The sequence below is a fragment of the Pyrus communis genome, chromosome 7 (assembly GCF_963583255.1).
Source record: "Pyrus communis chromosome 7, drPyrComm1.1, whole genome shotgun sequence".
Classification (NCBI taxonomy): Eukaryota; Viridiplantae; Streptophyta; class Magnoliopsida; order Rosales; family Rosaceae; genus Pyrus; species Pyrus communis.
The window spans coordinates 19,044,668-19,063,080 of NC_084809.1; positions in this window are offsets into that span (position 1 = coordinate 19,044,668).

The following is an 18,413-nucleotide window of genomic DNA, read 5'->3' on the forward strand; positions in this document are numbered from 1 at the left end:
TGCATATGTGGAGGACCCTCTAACTAGTCTTTTACCCATTCAATTCACCTAATTTAGTGCCTAATCTGTTTAGTTTACAATCTGTCCAATTTAATTAATTTCGTCCAAATCAATTCCCCCTTTTATTAAGTGTATTAGATTAGCTAGAAAAGTGTTAGATGATAGGAGCATATTTAGGCGACTTACTTAGCTTGTTTTCATGCATTTATGTTGTTAATTCATAGTTGTTTTAGTAGTGTAAGCCATTTTCGTGTGTTTTTAGGTTCATATGGCTAAGGAAGCAAAAAGGTGCATTTTGGAGCATTTTGGAGCAAAATTGGGCTTGGAATGGATAGCTTATGTTTGGAGCAAAAGGAATGGACGAAATTGAAGACCTAAAGGAGTGAGGATTCCTAATCACAAGAGGATTCCTAATCAAATGACGAATCCTAGTCAAAGAAGGTTTCCTACTTGAAGTAGGAAAGTTATGCCAAGGTTTCCTATTTTGGTTTAACCTTTCCTAATCCTTAAAGACTCCATGTTTCAGCAATATCAAGGACTTCTACCTGTTTTAGGACACAAACCAAAGATCCCTTGCACTATCCTAGTCCTTGCCGCATATATCCTTACCCTTTTCTTCCAAAATCTGCCATATATCTTCTTTCCCCTTTTCTTCTAGTCAATGCCGCAACTTTCCTTCCCTTTTCCTCTTAGAATTCTGATTTGTTACCCTTTTCTTGGAGGATTTGGAGTCTAAAAACCTTCCCAAATTAATTACTTATTGCCTTAACCTCTCTTCCTCTATATATACATAATCTGCCGCACTTATGAGGGACTTTAGACATCCATACACATCCATACGAATTATTCTTCATTCTCTCCATTCATTCAGCCATCATCCACCCCCTACCACCATCCAACCTATCCATCCATCACCATAATTCATACCCAAACACCCTTGTGCCGCAACAAAGAAGGAGAAAGAAGAGAGGAGAAGCCTTGGACGTTTTGGCCATTCAAACTTGGATTGTCGGAACGTTTCTAGGTGTATTCAATCTTTGTTTTCAATGTTTAATTTATATTCTCTTTGTTTTGTTGTAAACATGAGGAACTAATTTTGTTTTGGCCAGGGGAGACTTTGAAACCATGATTATATTTGCAATATGAATTGATTAATTTCAGTTGTGATTTCATAAATTGTGAATGCAATTTACTTAACTGTTTGATGGATAACTTATTCTTGTTTGTTGATTAAGGGTGCACACTTAATTTGCATGCTTGAATTTGGGGCTAGAATATAAGGGAGTTTCACATAATCGTTACAAACTTATATTCACAAGTAGTTAAGGTTGTTTTCACAATCATGTTAAGTAAATTCCTAGCATGAGTATCATGATGTCATAGTTACAAGTGCTTTGTCAATACTTATGATTTTCATAGAACGTAATGATCTTTGATTGTATCTCTATTATGATGTCATGTAGGGGACTTTTGAAGAATGCTTTGGGTTGTCGAATGATGTCATCCAATCCAATAACTAAAGGCAAATCTGAGGGTTAATTAGTGATGTCACGGTTAATCTGGGGTGTTGAGGTTCATGGTTTATCGAAAAGCAATTGGAAATCAATTTGTATGCAAGTGTGTCATGTGTGGAGAAGGACCCTCTAGCTAGCTAATCACCCATCCATATCCCCAAAATCGTCCAAACCTTCTTTAAGTCTTTTAGTTACTTGTTTTTATCTTAAATTCGTCAAAAACCCAATCCCCTTTATTTAGTTGTGTCAAATCTGTCCTAAAATGTGTTTTTGAGTCAAAACTAATTATATTTTCGTCCAAATTGAGTCCTAAAGTCTAAATTGAGTCTTTTTGGTTGTTTTGAGTCTTTAAAGTTTGTTTTGAATCATAAAAGTTAGTTAAGAGTCTTTTGAATTTATTTAAGTGTTTTAAAGCATATTTTCACATCTATACTACAATTGTCAAAAAGAGGGTTTAACTTGTGTGCTATTATTTATCACATCATTAGAATCTGTCCAAATTAGTGTTTTGAGTCTAAGTTAGTTAAATTTTGTCCAAATCACCCTTTAGAGTCTAGTTTGAGTCTATTTGAGTGTTTTGTGCTGTTTTGAGTCTTTTTAATTTATTTTGAGTCATATAAGTCTAGTTAAGTGTTTTTAAGTTTAGTTTAGTGTTTTAGAGTCTTATTTGAGTTGATTAGCATCCCTAGTTTATCCCCGTTTAGAACGATCCCTACTTGCATATATACTACAATTGTCACAAATAGGGTTTAATTTGTGTGTCAAGTTAATTTTCACATCACTAATCTACTTAAAACTGACTCAAAAACACAAAACTAGGCTTAAAAACACTTCACTAGACTCAAAGAACTCAAAACAAACTAAAAAGACTCAAAACAACACAAAGCAATCAAATAGACACTAAAGGGTGATTTGGACGAATTCTAACCTAACTTTGACTCAAAAGACTTAAAAACACAAATAGGAGAAATTCTAACTAATTTGACACAACAAAGTAAAGGGGGATTGGGTTTTTGATGAATTTAAAGTTTAAACAAACAGATTTGAATAACAAACTAAAGGAATACGAATTTGGTGAATTAATGGGTGATAAGCTAGCAAGAGGGTTGATGCGAAATATTTAAGCACACAAATTAAAACCCTCTTTTGACAATTGTAGTATATGTATAAGTAGGGATCGTTCTAAACCGGGGATTAGGAGGGATTGCTAAATCACTTGGAAATTGACTCAAAAACGTAAAACAAAGGTTAAAACACTAAACTAGACTCAAAGAATGCAAAACTAAACACTTAAAACACTAAAACAAACCAAAAGACTCAAAACAGCACCAAAACACCCAAAACTGCCTTAAAAACACAATCTGGGCAGTTTTGAGCACTTTCACTAATTTGGACGAATTTGGGTAATAACTTGAATCAAAACACTTAGAAACACAAACTAAGACACTTTCTAACTAAATTGGACACTAAAGTAAAGGGGGATTTAGTTTTTGACAAAATTAAATAAAATGCACAGATTGTAATTAAAACAGATTGTAAAGATGAATTTGATGAAAATATGGATGGAATGCTAGCTAGAAGGTTCTTCTCCACACATGTCACACTTGCATACAAGATGATTTTCAGTTGGTCTTTCGATGAATTATGAAACTCAACACCCCGGGTTAATTAGGTCCGCTTAAATTAACCTTCAAGTTCTCCTTAAGTTAATGAATTGGATGGGACAGCGCATACACAATTCAAAACATTCTCCAAAAGTCCTTTATGTGAAAAGCACAATAAAGATACAATCAAAGATCATTAAGCAACATGAAAACTATAAGTGTTGAAGAGGCATTCGTTACTATGATGAGCATGAAACTAGTGCCAAGAATTCATTTAACGCGATTGTTTATAAGCAACCTCCACTACTTATGAATATAAGTTTGTAACTATTAGGTGAAACTCACTTATATTCTAGCGTCATATTCATGCATGAAAACTAAGCGTGCACTCTCAATAAACATACACAAATAAGTTATCAATCAAACAATTAAACGAATTGAATCCACAACTCATGAAATTCCAACCAAAGGTAATCAATTCATATTGCAAGCATAAACATAGTTTCGAATCACCCCCTAGCTAACTAGGGATTTAGCCTCTCATGTTCACAGAAAGAGAAATAAAATTGAAATTAAACATAAAGAACAAAAGATTGATTACACCTAAAACGCCCAAGGAATCCACTTGAATTTCTGCACGTTTTAAAGTCATCTTTCTCCTTTCTTCTTGCTGCAGCAGATAAGGTTTATGGTGAGTTTGGATGATTTTCTGGTTTAGGGATGGGTTTATGGGGAGATGGTGGTGCGGCAAGGTGGTGGGATGATGTATGGAGGTGTGGATGGTGTATGGAATGGTGGAGGAAGGATGGAGTGGCTGCGGCAGAGAAGGGAAGTGGCTGGAATGGTGGGAATAGGCTGCGGCAGAGAAGAATAATATGGGATGGTGGTTGCGGCTTAGGGGGAAATAGGGCTATGGTGGCTAAATGATATGAAGAATGAATGAGAGAAGAGAGAGCTAGGGTGAATTAAAGGGTGCGGCTGAGATGGGATTTAGAAGGCTTAGGGTGAATGGATGGGGACTTGCGGCTGATATGGATGATGGATGAATGAAAATTGTGAATGAAATAGAATAGGGTGCGGCTAGGGTTTGAAATATGTATGGTTCCAGAAATTAACCCTAGCTTATTTTTATTAACTAAAATAAATTCAAAGGCTTCTAGAATTAGGAAATAAAATCAGAAATTAAAGAGGGAATGATTAAAGGGTGCGGCTAGGGTTTATTTGAAAGGGAAATAGGTTTAAGTTTCAGAAATAAAAGGGAGAGTGGCTGCAAGGAAAAAGGGAGAGTGGCTGCAAGGAAAAAGGGTTAGGGTTTAGATGCATAAAAGGGGACAAAAATGCCCCCCCTTGCACGGCAAGGGAAGGGAATTAGGGTTAAGGCATGGCAATGGGTTCAAAGTGGCCTAGGGCCTTTGTTTTGTGTCCTAAAGTGCCTACAAGGCCTTCAAAGTGGCTAGAAAATACGGACGTTTAAGATTAGGAAAGGTTACCAAAACGGGAAACCTAGGGTTAACTTTCCTATTTCAAGTAGGAATCCTTGTTGGAGTAGGATTCCTCGTTTGAGTAGGAATTCATCGTTGGAGTAAGAATTCATCGTTTCTTCAAGTCTTCAACTCATTCATTCCTCTTTTGCTCCAAAAGACTCCAATTTGCATCTTCTTGCACACTTTGGCCTTATAATCTGAAAATACACAAAAGTGACTTTAAACACTAAAATAACTAAGGAAACACAACATAAATGCACGAGAACAAGCTAATTAAGTCGCATGAATATGCTCCTATCAAGGGTCCTTCTCTACACATGACACACTTGCATACAAATTGACTTCGAATTGCTTTTCCAATAAACCATGAATCTCAACGCCCCAGATTAACCGTGACATCACTAATTAACCCTCAAATTTTTCTGAAGTCATTGAATTGGACGGACAACGCATCGGCAACCAAATTATTCTTCCCAAGTTCCCTACATGAACTGCATAATAGAGACACAAGCAAAGATCATTATGCTCTGTGAAAATCATAAGTATTGACAAGGTAATCGTAACCATAACATCATGATACTCATGCTAGGAATTGATACGAGCATATTTAGACGACTTAGTTAGCTTGTTTTCGTACATTTATGTTGTTAGTTCATAGTTATTTTAGTAGTTTAAGCCATTTTCGTGTGTTTTTAGGTTCATATGGCTAAGGAAGCAAAAAGGTGCATTTTGGAGCATTTTGGAGCAAAATTGGGCTTGGAATGGATAGCATATGCTTGGAGCAAAAGGAATGGACGAAATTGAAGACCTAAAGGTGTGAGGATTCCTAATCACAAGAGGATTCCTAATCACAAAAGGATTCCTAATCAAAGAAGGATTCCTAGTCAAAGAAGGATTCCTACTTGAAGTAGGAAAGTTAAGCCAAGGTTTCCTATTTTTGTTTGACATTTCCTAATCCTAAATATCCCTAAGTTCCAGCAAATTTGAAGGCATCTTATGCATTTTAGGACACAAACCAAAGATTCCTTGCACTATCCTAGTCTATGCCGCCCCTTTCTTATCCTTTTCTTCCAAAATCTGCCATATATCTTCTTTCCCCTTTTATTCTAGTCAATGCCGCAACTTTCCTTTCCTTTTCCTCTTAGAATTCTGATTTGTTACCCTTTTTCCTTGAGGATTTGGAGCTAAAAACCTTCCCAAATTAATTATTTATTGCCTTAACCTTTCTCCCTCTATATATACATAATCTGCCGCACTTATGGGCGATGCTAGACATCCATACAGATCCATACGAATTATTCCTCATTCTCTCCATTCATTCAGCCATCATCCACCCCCTATCACCATCCAACCTATCCATCCATCACCATAATTCATAACCAAACACCCTTGTGCCGCAACAAAGAAGGAGAAAGAAGAGAGGAGAAGCCTTGGACGTTTTGGCCATTCAAACTTGGATTGTTGGAGCGTTTCTAGGTGTATTCAATCTTTGTTTTCAATGTTTAATTTATATTCTCTTTGTTTTGTTGTAAACATGAGGAGCTAAACTTGTTTTAGCTAGGGGAGACTTTGAAACCATGATTATATTTGCAATATGAATTGATTAATTCTAGTTGTGATTTCATAAATTGTGAATGCAATTTACTTAACCGTTTGATGGATAACTTATTCTTGTTTGTTGATTAAGGGTGCACACTTAGTTTGCATGCATGAATTTGGGGCTAGAATATAAGGGAGTTTCACATAATCGTTACAAACTTATATTCACAAGTAGTTAAGGTTGTTTTCACAATCATGTTAAGTAAATTCCTAGCATGAGTATCATGATGTCATAGTTACAAGTGCTTTGTCAATACTTATGATTTTCATAGAACGTAATAATCTTTGATTGTATCTCTATTATGATGTCATGTAGGGGACTTTTGAAGAATGCTTTGGGTTGTCGTATGATGTCATCCAATCCAATAACTTAAGGAAAATCTGAGGGTTAATTAGTGATGTCACGGTTAATCTGGGGTGTTGAGGTTCATGGTTTATCGAAAAGCAACTGGAAATCAATTTGTATGCAAGTGTGTCATGTGTGGAGAAGGACCCTCTAGCTAGCTAATCACCCATCCATATCCCCAAATTCGTCCAAACCTTGTTTAAGTCTTTTAGTTACTTGTTTTTACATTAATTTCGTCCAAAACCCAATCACCTTTATTTAGTTGTGTCAAATCTGTCCTAATTAGTGTTTTTGAGTGTTTTGAGTCAAAATCAATTCTATTTTCGTCCCAATTGAGTCCTAGAGTCTAGTTTGAGTCCTTTTCATTGTTTTGTGTTGTTTTGAGTCTTTTAAGTTTGTTTTGAGTCATATAAGTTTAGTTAAGAGTCTTTTGAGTTTGTTTAAGTGTTTTGAAGCATATTTTTGTATCTTTGAGTCAGTTTTCATTAGATTAGCAATCCCTCCTAATCCCCCGCCTAGAACGATCCCTACTTATATCTATACTACAATTGTCAAAAAGAAGGTTTAATTTGAGTGCTATTATATATCACATCAGGAATTTAACTTAACACGATCGTGACCAGCGACCTCTACTACTTGTGAATATAAGTTCTTAACGATTATGTGAAACTCCCTTATATTCTAGCATCAAATTCATGCATGCAAACTAAGTAAGCCTCCTTAATCAACATACAAGAATAAGTTCTTAATCCAACAGTTAAGTAAATTGCATTCACGATTTATGAAATCACAACTGGAATTAATCAATTCATATTGCAAATATAATGATGGTTTCAAAGTCTCCTCTAGCTAAAACAAGCTTAGCTCCTCATGTTCGCAAAACAAAGATAATTAAACTCAAACATTGAAAACAAAAGATTGAATACACCTAGAAACGCTCCAACAATCCAAGCTCGAATGGCAAGCATGTCCCAGGGTCCTCCTTGTTTTTCTTTGCTGCGGCACAAGGTGTGGGTGAAGGTTTGAGTGATGAATTGTATGAAAGAATGGTTGAAAGTATAAGTAATAGTGAATGGCTCCCCCCTTTGGTGCGGCAAGGCTCTTTTTGTATCTGGGAAGGAAGGGCATGGCTGGAAATTGAATTGGGAAAGGTTTTAAGACTCCAAATCCTCCAAGAAAAGGGAAGGAAATATGCGGCAAGCCTAGAAAGAGAGGGGAATCTGACTTCCTTGCACGGAAAGGAAGGAATAGGTGCGGCATTGAGTTTAGGAATGGGATTTAGGCTTCTAGAACATATATTTAAGTGTCCCAATATTTTTAGGAATCCCCTTGTGGTGTGAAAATTAACTTGACACACAAATTAAACCCTATTTGTGATAATTGTTGTATATATGCAAGTAAGGATCATTCTAAACCGGGGATTAACTAGGGATGCTAATCAACTCCAATAGGACTTAAAAACACTAAACTAGACTCTATAGACTCAAAACTAACACTTAAAACAACAACAAACAATTAAAAAGACTCAAAACTTGATGTGATATATAATAGCACACAAATTAAACCCTCTTTTTGACAATTGTAGTATAGATATAAGTAGGGATCGTTCTAGGCCGGGGATTAGGAGGGATTGCTAATCTAATGAAAACTGACTCAAAGATACAAAAATATGCTTAAAAACACTTAAACAAACTCAAAAGACTCTTAACTATACTTATATGACTCAAAACAAACTTAAAAGACTCTAAACAACACAAAACAATAAAAAAGACTCAAACTAGACTCTAAGACTCAACTTGGACGAAAATAGGTTTGGTTTTGACTCAAAACACTCAAAAACACTAATTAGGACAGATTCTAACCCAATTGACACTTAAAACAAAGGGGGGTTTTGGTTTTGACGAATTTGAATTAAAACAAAATAGAAACTAAACTAGACAAAGCTATGAACGAATTTGGGGAATATGGATGGGTGATTAGCTAGCTAGAGGGTTCTTCTCCACACATGACACACTTGCATACAAATTGATTTCCAGTTGCTTTTCGATAAACCATGAACCTCAACACCCCAGATTAACCGTGTAAGGGGGTGTGAATGAATGAATTGAAGGATGAATGGCTGCATAGGGTGTGTAAGGGGGTGCGGCACATTAAGGTCCCTATATATAGTGCAGCAAAAACCCTAGGAATCAGAATTAGGGTTAAACCTAGCAGAAACATGTGATTAGGGCCCCTAGGGTGCGGCACAAGGCTTGAAAATTAAGTCATAGCCCAATTAATTTCAGATATGGACTTATACAATCCAAATCCAAGAGGAAAAGGGCCAATTTAAATCAGAATCCAAGACGAAAAAGGTTAGGGAAATTCGTCCAAAATTGGGCCTTCTAGAAACAAGTTGTTTTGTGGCTGATTTTGGGTTTTCTAGAAGAAATAAAAAGGGGAAAGGTGCGGCACCCTTTTAGGGTCAGATAAGGCTTCTAGAAATTAGGCTTTTAGGTCCACTTGGAGCTAGGATTAAGGTGGAACAAGATTAGGTTAGGATAAGATAAGGTTGTTAGGATAAGTTTCCTTATTTCTTGCTCTTTCCTTATCTTCTTTGTCTTAAACTTGTATTTTCTGATTTGTAGCATGTTCCTAGCCTCTTTTGACTCCAAATTCGTCCATCCACCTTGCTCCATATACAAGCTATCCATAATAAGCCCAAAACTGCTCTAAAAGGCTCAAAATTGCCTTTTCTTGCCAACTTTGTCTTTAGGACCTACAAACACACGAAAATGGCATAAAACACTATAATAAGTAGTACTTAACTAACTAAATGTAAGGAAACAACATAACTAAGTAGCATAAATATGCTCCTATCAAATTCCCCCACACTTAGCTTTTGCTAGTCCTCGAGCAAAACGAAATAAACAAAACTAACAAAACACAACCTAAACCTTCCAACATTACCTCAGGGATTTCCAATGCAACATGACATATTAAAGATCACCACTCACATAGATTTTAGTTATCCCTACCCTCGAGCACATACTTAATCATAGTTACCACTCACTAGCTCACATTTCATCAATTAAAACATGATTTTGAATGTAGTAACATGCCTTAGAGAATCCCTCAATTCCTCACAAGATATACTCTCTATTTTCACACAGATTTTCTGACTACACTCCCTACACTAGGTATATGTTAGAAGATTGATGTAAACATGTAGACTAGCACTCACATATGTATAATTGATAGGAGCATATTTACGCACCTTAGTTTAGCTTGTTTTTGTGCATTTATAGTGTTTTTCCTTAGTAAAGTAGTCTTTTAAGCTAGTTCTATGTGTTTTCAGGTTTTAAGGGCAAAGTATGCAAAAGGATGCATTTTGGAGCAAATTAGAGCTTGGAATGGACATCATATGCTTGGAGCCAAGATGATGGACGAAATTGAAGATTTGAAGATGATGTTTCCTACTTGAACAAGGTTTCCTAGTCGAAGTAGGAAAGCGCCTAATTAAAAGATGAAATCCTAGTCAACAAAGGATTCTTAATTGAAGAAGGATTCCTAATCAACGAGGGATTCCTAGTTGAAGATGGATTCCTAGAAGAATGAAGATTCCTACTCAAATAAGGTTTCCTACTTGATGAAGGAAAGTCAAAATCCAAATGGTCTCAAGTGAAGCAACAAAGAAGTTTTCCAAGTCCAAGAAGGAAAATGAGTCCAAGATGAAGAAGGAATGACGAAGACAAGGTTTCCTAATCCTAATAGGCAAAGTTTCCAAGTGCAATGAGGAGTCCTTATCCATTTAGGGCACTTTATCCATTTAGGATACCTTATCCTTGTTCTAGAAACCTTATCCATCATTGCCGTGAGTTTTCCTTGCATTAGAGGGTTTCTAGAAGCCCTAATCTGCCCTATCCTTTAGTGCCGCACCTATCCCTTCTAGAAAGCTGTTTTCCCTTGCCTTGCAAGGCATTCTAGAAGCCTTATCACCTCATCTCCTTACCTGCCGCACCTAGGAAGCATTATCCCTTTTTATTTCTGATTTCTAAGCCTATTTCCTTGTGGATTTGGGTTATTCAAGTCCATATCTGATTACCCTAGGGTTTTAAGTGCCTATATATACTCATATTAACCCCTAGATCAGAATACCACCTCTCATACACATTCATTCATTCCAGAAATTCGTCCAACCCTCTCCACACCCTTGCCGCAGCCACCAAACACCTTTCTCCTTAGTTTTAAGCTTTGCCGCACCATCCCCTTCCCCTAAACACTACTACATCCCTCCATGACCATGCATCCATACACCTAAGGCCCTAAACCTGTCCCTAGACCTTTGCCGCACCAAGGAGGAGTTTCTAGGTGTTTCTAGGTGTTTCTTTTCCTTTGATTTCAATGTTTAATTTCAATTCTCTTTGTTTTGTGCGTATGAGGAACTAAACCCCCCCCTTGGGTAGGGGGGGATTCGAAATACATGTTAATGCTTGCGATATGATTTGATTACTTCTAATTGCGTTTCTTAAGTTGTGAATTCAATTTACTTATCTATGTGAATTACATTGATTTGTGTGTGTTGGTTGAGAGTGCACGCTTAATTATCATGCATAAATTGGATGCTAGGATATAAGGAAATTTCACCTAATCGTTATGGAATTATATTCACAAGTAGTAAAAGTTGATGATCTCAATTGCGTTAAGTAAATTCTTGGCATAAGTTTCATGCAATTCATAGTAACGAGTGCTTCGTCAATGCTTATGGTTTTCAAAGAACTTAATGATTCTTGCTTGTATCTCTATTATGCAATTCATGTAGGGAACTTGTGGGGAATGCTTTGGGTTGTCGTATGCAATCATCCAATTCAATAACGTTAGGAAAATCTGAGGGTTAATTAGTGCAATTCACGGTTAATCTGGGGCATTGAGAATTCATGGGTTATTGAAAAGCAATTGGAAATCGTTTTATATGCAAGTATAACATGTGTGGAGATGAACCCCTTAGCTAGCTTCCCATCCATTCAATTCCATCAAATTCGTTTTTACAATCTGTTCTAATTTAAAAAGTTTGTTTTGTTTTTAAATTCGTCCAAAACCAATCCCCCTTTATTTTGTTGAGTCATAGTAGTTAGAAATCACTTTAGTTTGTGTTTTTAAGTGTCTTAGGTCAAGTTAAAACCAATTTTCGTCCAAAGTTGTGTCTAGTGTTCAAAACTGCCCAGATTGTGTTTTTAAGGTAGTTTTGAGTGTTTTGGGTGCTGTTTTGAGTCTCTTGGTTTGTTTTGGTGTTTTAAAGTTTAGTTTTGCATTCTTTGAGTCTAGTATAGTGTTTTAAACATGTTTTTACGTATTTGAGTCAGTTTTCAAGTGATTTTGCAATCCCTCCTAATCCCCGGCCTAGAACGATCCCTACTTACATACTTACTACAATTGATAAAAAGAGGGTTAATTTGTGTGCTTATAAATCTCGCATCAAATTTTGGCGCCGTTGCCGGGGATTAGCAACTTTGCTAATCCCTTGGATTGTTTTATTTTCGTTTGTTTTATTTTATTCCAGATTCTTAATCTTGTTTTGTTTCTTGTTTTAGGTACTAGTTTATGACTCGGAGTTCTCATCCGATTCGTGAACATATCTTGGACTTTGACGACGATTTCGAGCGAGAGTTGAGACGAATCAAGTGAAAGTTCCAAGTCCATTTCTGAATTTGAAGAAGAGGAACCCACGGCAAGAGTGGGTGAAGTAGACATGGCAGCGGACAACCGAACAATCAAGGAGCTTTCCGCTTCGGGATTGGCCAATGCCGCACCCTTGTGCATCCAATACCCAAGGGCGGCTCAAGACAAGACTGCCGAGTTCGAATTGAAGTCAAGCCTGTTACATCACATTCCAAAGTACCATGGGCTGTCCATGGAAGATCCGAACAAGCACTTGAAGGAGTTTGAAGTCGTTTGCTCAAGCATGACTCCGGTGAACGTGGATGAGAGCATCTTGAAGATGAAGGCCTTTCCCTTTTCTCTCCAAGAGAAAGCGAAAGATTGGTTGTACGAATTGGCTCCCGGAACTGTCACATCATGGGAGAGCATGAAACGAGCATACTTGGAGAAGTTTTTCCCAACTTCTCGAGTCATCCTCCTACGAAAAAGGATAAGTGGAATTCAACAAGATGAAGGTGAATCCTTTCCTACTTATTATGAACGTTTTAAATCTCTTGTTGCTTCATGTCCACAGCATCAAATGAAGGAGGAACTACTTCTACAATACTTCTACCTATTGAACGTCAAATGCTAGATGCCTCAGCGGGAGGAGCATTGGTGGACAAGACCCCTACGGATGCAAAAATGTTGATTGCTAATCGAGCGTTGAACGCTCAACAATACGAAGGTGTTGGACAAAGGAGCATGCCACGGCAACATCAAGTCAATGAGGTAAGTGCCATAGCCGAACTTCAAAATCAAATGGCTAACCTTACTACGTTGCTTTCTCAGGTGGTGGAAGGTCCAAAAGTCAAAACCGTAGCTTCTTGTGGCGTATGCTCCATGCAAGGACACCCTATGGATAAGTGCCCACAATTGATCGAGAATGGAGGGTGGGAGACACTCAATGCCGTGGATATGGCAACCAATACCAATCACGTGGTGATCCATTTTCTAATACTTACAATCCCGGTTGGCGTGATCATTCGAATTTCAAATGGTGAGACCCCCAACATGGTCAACAACAAAGCGGATTTAGGCAACAACCCCCGGGTTTCTATCAAAAGCCGTTGGCACCGCCACAAGCCCAAGCACAACCTGCCCAAAGCAATGTAGGTAATTCAAGTGATAGTGATAAGATTTTTCAATTACTTACTACTTTAACGCAGGAAGTTCAAACTCAGAACAAAGAGAGGCAAATCCAAGACAAGAGGGTGGACAACTTGGAGAAGCAAGTGGGACAAATTGCCGAGTTCATGGGGCAATTTCGTGAGCAAGGAAGGTTGCCTAGCTCAACGGTGGTCAATCCGAAAAGTGGATTCGAATCTGCAAAAGCTATGCATTTGCGAAGTGGAAAGCAAGTCGGATCTGACCTCAACCCATCCAAATCACGTTCCAACGAGGAGGACGAGTTGAGAATTGAAGAGGAGGAGCAAAGGCCATTCATGGCCAAGGTGGAACCAAATGTGCTGCAAGTTCCAAGTAATCCCAAGTAGTCCAATTCATCCAATAAAGGTAAAAACGTGTCAAGTTCGGTTCCTACTAATGATTTTCCTGCGAATGTTCCTTTTCCTAGTAGGTTTAAGCAAATAAAGAAAGAAGAAGCGGAAAAGGACATTTTGGAGACGTTTCGGAAAGTTCAAGTCAATATCCCCCTTTTGGATGCAATCAAGCAAGTCCCGAGGTACGCCAAGTTCTTGAAGGAACTTTGCACCAATAGGAGGAAGATTTCGACCAAGGAGGTGGTCAAAGTAGGTGAAAACGTCTTAGCCATCTTACAACGCAAGCTGCCCCCAAAATGCAAAGATTCGGGTAGTTTTACAATTCCGTGTGTTATTGGTAATTCTAGGTTTGAATCTGCCATGTTAGACCTAGGTGCATCTATAAATGTCATGCCATATTCAATTTATGCATCTATGAACCTAGGAGCGTTGAAAAACGATGGTGTGATCATACAATTAGCCGATAGATCTAATGCCTATCCAAAGGGAGTTTTGGAAGATGTGTTAGTGCAGGTTAATCATTTGATCTTCCCGGCAGACTTCTACGTACTTGAGATGGATGAATCAGACCATGCCCCTTCATTGCCCATCCTCCTCGGAAGGCCATTCATGAAAACTGCTCGGACGAAGATTGACGTCTATAATGGCACGTTGACGATGGAATTTGATGGGGAAGTTATTAATTTTAATCTTTCTGATTCTATGAAGTACCCTAGTGAGAATCATTCATGTTTTGCTATTGATGTAATTGACTCTTTGTCGCAGGACTATTTTGACAAACTGAACAACGATGCACTTGAATTGGCCATTGCACAAGGCATGGACAAGAAAAACATTGAAGCCACAACCATGGGAACCTACGACATGCATGATCATTCTTTTGCCGTGCCCCCTAATGATGAGGTCATTGAGATGGTGGCTGCCCTCGAGTCATTGCCATCACAATCGGGTAAGTATTCGGACCCTATTTTAAGTTCAATTTCGGCTAATAAAATGCTTCCCTCAGTTGTGCAGCCACCTACACTTGAACTTAAGCCGTTGCCTAGTCATTTGAAGTACGTTTTCTTGGGCGAGGATGACACATTGCCCGTCATTATTTCATCCTCACTCACGGCATAAGAAGAGAGCAAATTGGTGCGAGTGCTTAAGGAGTACAAAACGGCAATTGGATGGACCTTGGCCGACATCAAGGGAATTAGCCCTACTACATGTATGCATCGTATACTTCTAGAGGAGGGGTCCAAAACATCCCGAGAGGCTCAACGCCGTCTCAACCCTCCGATGATGGAAGTTGTGAAGAAGGAGGTAATCAAGCTTTTGGATTGTGGAGTAATCTATCCAATCTCGGATAGTAAGTGGGTCTCACCCGTTCAATGCGTTCCGAAGAAATCTGGAGTGACTGTGGTTGCAAATGCCGAGAATGAACTTGTTCCTCAACGCATTCAAACCAGTTTGAGGGTGTGCATCGATTATAGGAAGCTAAACGCCGCAACAAGGAAGGATCACTTCCCATTGCCATTCATCGACCAAATGCTTGAGAGGTTAGCCGGTTATGCTTTCTATTGTTTTCTTGATGGTTATTCTGGTTATAATCAAATTGTCATAACACCCGAAGATCAAGAAAAAACCACTTTTACATACCCCTTCGGTACTTTTGCATATCGTCGCATGCCTTTTGGTTTATGTAATGCACCTGCTACATTTCAACGATGCATGATGAGCATATTTTCTGATTATGTTAAGAAAATCATTGAAGTGTTTATGGATGATTTTAGCGTGTTTGGTGATTCTTTTGATGGTTGCTTGCATAATCTTAGTTTAATCTTAAAACGTTGCGTTGAAACTAACCTTGTTCTTAATTGGGAGAAATGTCATTTCATTGTTAAACAAGGCATAGTTTTAGGTCATATAGTCTCTGAAAACGGTATTGAGGTTGATAAGTCGAAAATAGATCTTGTACGTCACTTACCCTCTCCAACTTCGGTTAGAGAGGTTCGTTCTTTTCTTGGCCATGCAGGATTCTATCGTAGGTTTATCAAGGATTTCTCGAAGGTTGCACAACCTCTTTGCCGTCTCCTACAAAAAGACGTGACGTTTGAATTCACCAAGGAGTGCACGGCATCATTCAACCAACTTAAGGAGTTGTTGACCACGGCACCCATCATTGTTCCACCGGATTGGAGTCTACCTTTCGAGCTCATGTGTGATGCGTCCGACTATGCTTTAGGAGCAGTTTTAGGACAAAGAAAGGACAAGAGGCCGCATGTCATCTACTACGCCTCACGGACATTGAACGATGCACAATTGAACTACTCCACTACGGAAAAAGAACTTCTTGCCGTTGTCTTTGCTTTAGATAAATTTCGATCATATCTAATTGGTACTAAAGTAATTGTTTTCACTGATCATGCAGCTCTGAAGTACTTGCTCACTAAAAAGGAGGCCAAGCCACGGCTAATTCAATGGATGTTGCTACTTCAAGAGTTCGACATAGAGATTCGGGACAAGAAGGGAAGTGAAAACGTGGTGGCTGACCACCTAAGCCGAATGGTGCACAATGAAGAGGCCCAACCCATTGCCGAGACATTCCCCGATGAACAATTGTTGTCCATTAAGGTTAGTGCACCTTGGTATGCCGATATTGTTAATTTTTTGGTGTCAAAACGTATTCCAAGTGAGTTCACTAGGCACCAACGTGATAAACTTAGGCATGATGCACGGTTTTATGTGTGGGATGATCCGTACTTATGGAAATTTTGCCCCGATCAGATTATACGTCGTTGTGTGCACGATTCTGAATGTCATTCAATTTTGAGTTTTTGTCACACATATGCATGTGGAGGGCACTTTGGCACACAACGCACGGCCCTCAAAGTGTTACAATGTGGATTTTATTGGCCTAGTATTTTTAAGGATGCTAGAACGTTTTGCTTAACATGTGATAAATGCCAAAGAATGGGTGGTATTAGTGCAAAGGACCAAATGCCGCAGGTTTCTATCCTAAATGTTGAAATTTTTTATGTTTGGGGTATTGATTTTATGGGTCCCTTCCCTTCATCGGATGGTTTCATGTATATTTTGCTTGCGGTTGATTATGTGTCAAAATGGGTGGAAGCCAAGGCCACCCGGACTAATGATTCTAAAGTGGTTGCAGATTTTATTAGAACTAACATTTTTGCAAGGTTTGGAATGCCACGAGTGATCATTAGTGATGGAGGGTCACACTTTTGCAATCGGACCATTGAAGTGTTATTGAGGAAATACCAATGCACCCATAAGGTTTCTACACCTTACCATCCTCAAACGAATGGCCAAGCCGAGGTTTCCAACCGAGAGATCAAGCAAATACTTGAGAAGACCGTTGGGCCAACAAGGAAGGATTGGAGCTTATGGTTAGATGATGCACTTTGGGCGTATCGTACGGCGTACAAAACCCCCATTGGGATGTCCCCCTTTGGACTTGTCTATGGCAAGGCGTGCCATCTTCCCGTTGAATTGGAGCACAAAGCACTTTGGGCCATCAAGAAGTTTAACATGAACCTCGATGAAGCGGGAAGTCAAAGGAGATCACAATTAAATGAGCTTGATGAGATAAGGCACGAGGCGTACGATAATGCAAGCATTTACAAGCAAAAGACCAAAGCTTTCCATGACAACATGATCCGTGGGAAATCATTCTCAATTGGGCAGAAAGTGCTATTGTTCAATTCCCGTTTACGTTTGTTTCCCGGTAAGTTACGTTCTAAGTGGATTGGACCATTTGTTATTACTAATGTTTTTGTTCATGGTGCAGTCCAAATCCAAAGCTTGAAAACGGGACACGAATTCAAGGTGAACGGGCATCGTTTGAAGCCCTATTATGACACCTTTGTGGAGCATGCCGTGGATGACGTACCCTTGGAAGCCGTGGGCCCTAGTAAGGAGTGAATGAGGTCTTCGTCCGGCTGTACGACGTTAAAGCAAGCGTTACTTGGGAGGCAACCCATGCATTCAACAAAGGAAGACCGAGAAAGCACTCCAATTCCAGATTTGCGTTCCTAAACTCTTCTCTTTGTTGTTGATTTTGTTTCTGCCTTGTTAGGTTGTTAGATGTTGTTTTGTTTGTTTGCTTGTTATTTGTGTGAGTCTAGGCTTGAAACATTGAGGACAATGTTTGATTTAAGTGTGGGGGGGGGGGGGGGTAACCAAAGTGTTTTGATGCAAATTCGTAGGGTTTTGTCACCCATAATTTCAAATGTTGTTTCTTGCTGTTTTTAGGTGTTTTTAGGCTGTTTTGGTGTGTTTTAGTATTTGTTGTTCTAAAAATCCGAAAATCCCAGAAAAAAATTGAAAAAAAATTGTTTTGAAAACCTAAAAAGAGTTGTTTTTAAGTTGTTTTTGTGTGTTTGTTTGTGTCTTAGGGTACCTTCCAACACAATGATGAGGATTCGGTTTGTAATTGCATGACTGTTAAAGAGAATGATTAACATGGATGAAAGTTTGATTTACTCTTTGTTTATGCTTGGTTGTGGTTATAACTTATGACTTCACATGTAATCAAAAAGAAAAAAAAATTAGTTTTTGTAACATGCTTGAAGGAAGGAACTCAAACAAATGCTACAACCTTGTGAGACTTGAGCCTAAACGTTTATTTGGAGAGTTAAATTCTGTGCATTCTTGTTTTCTAAAGTCGTTGCATGATCTCATTA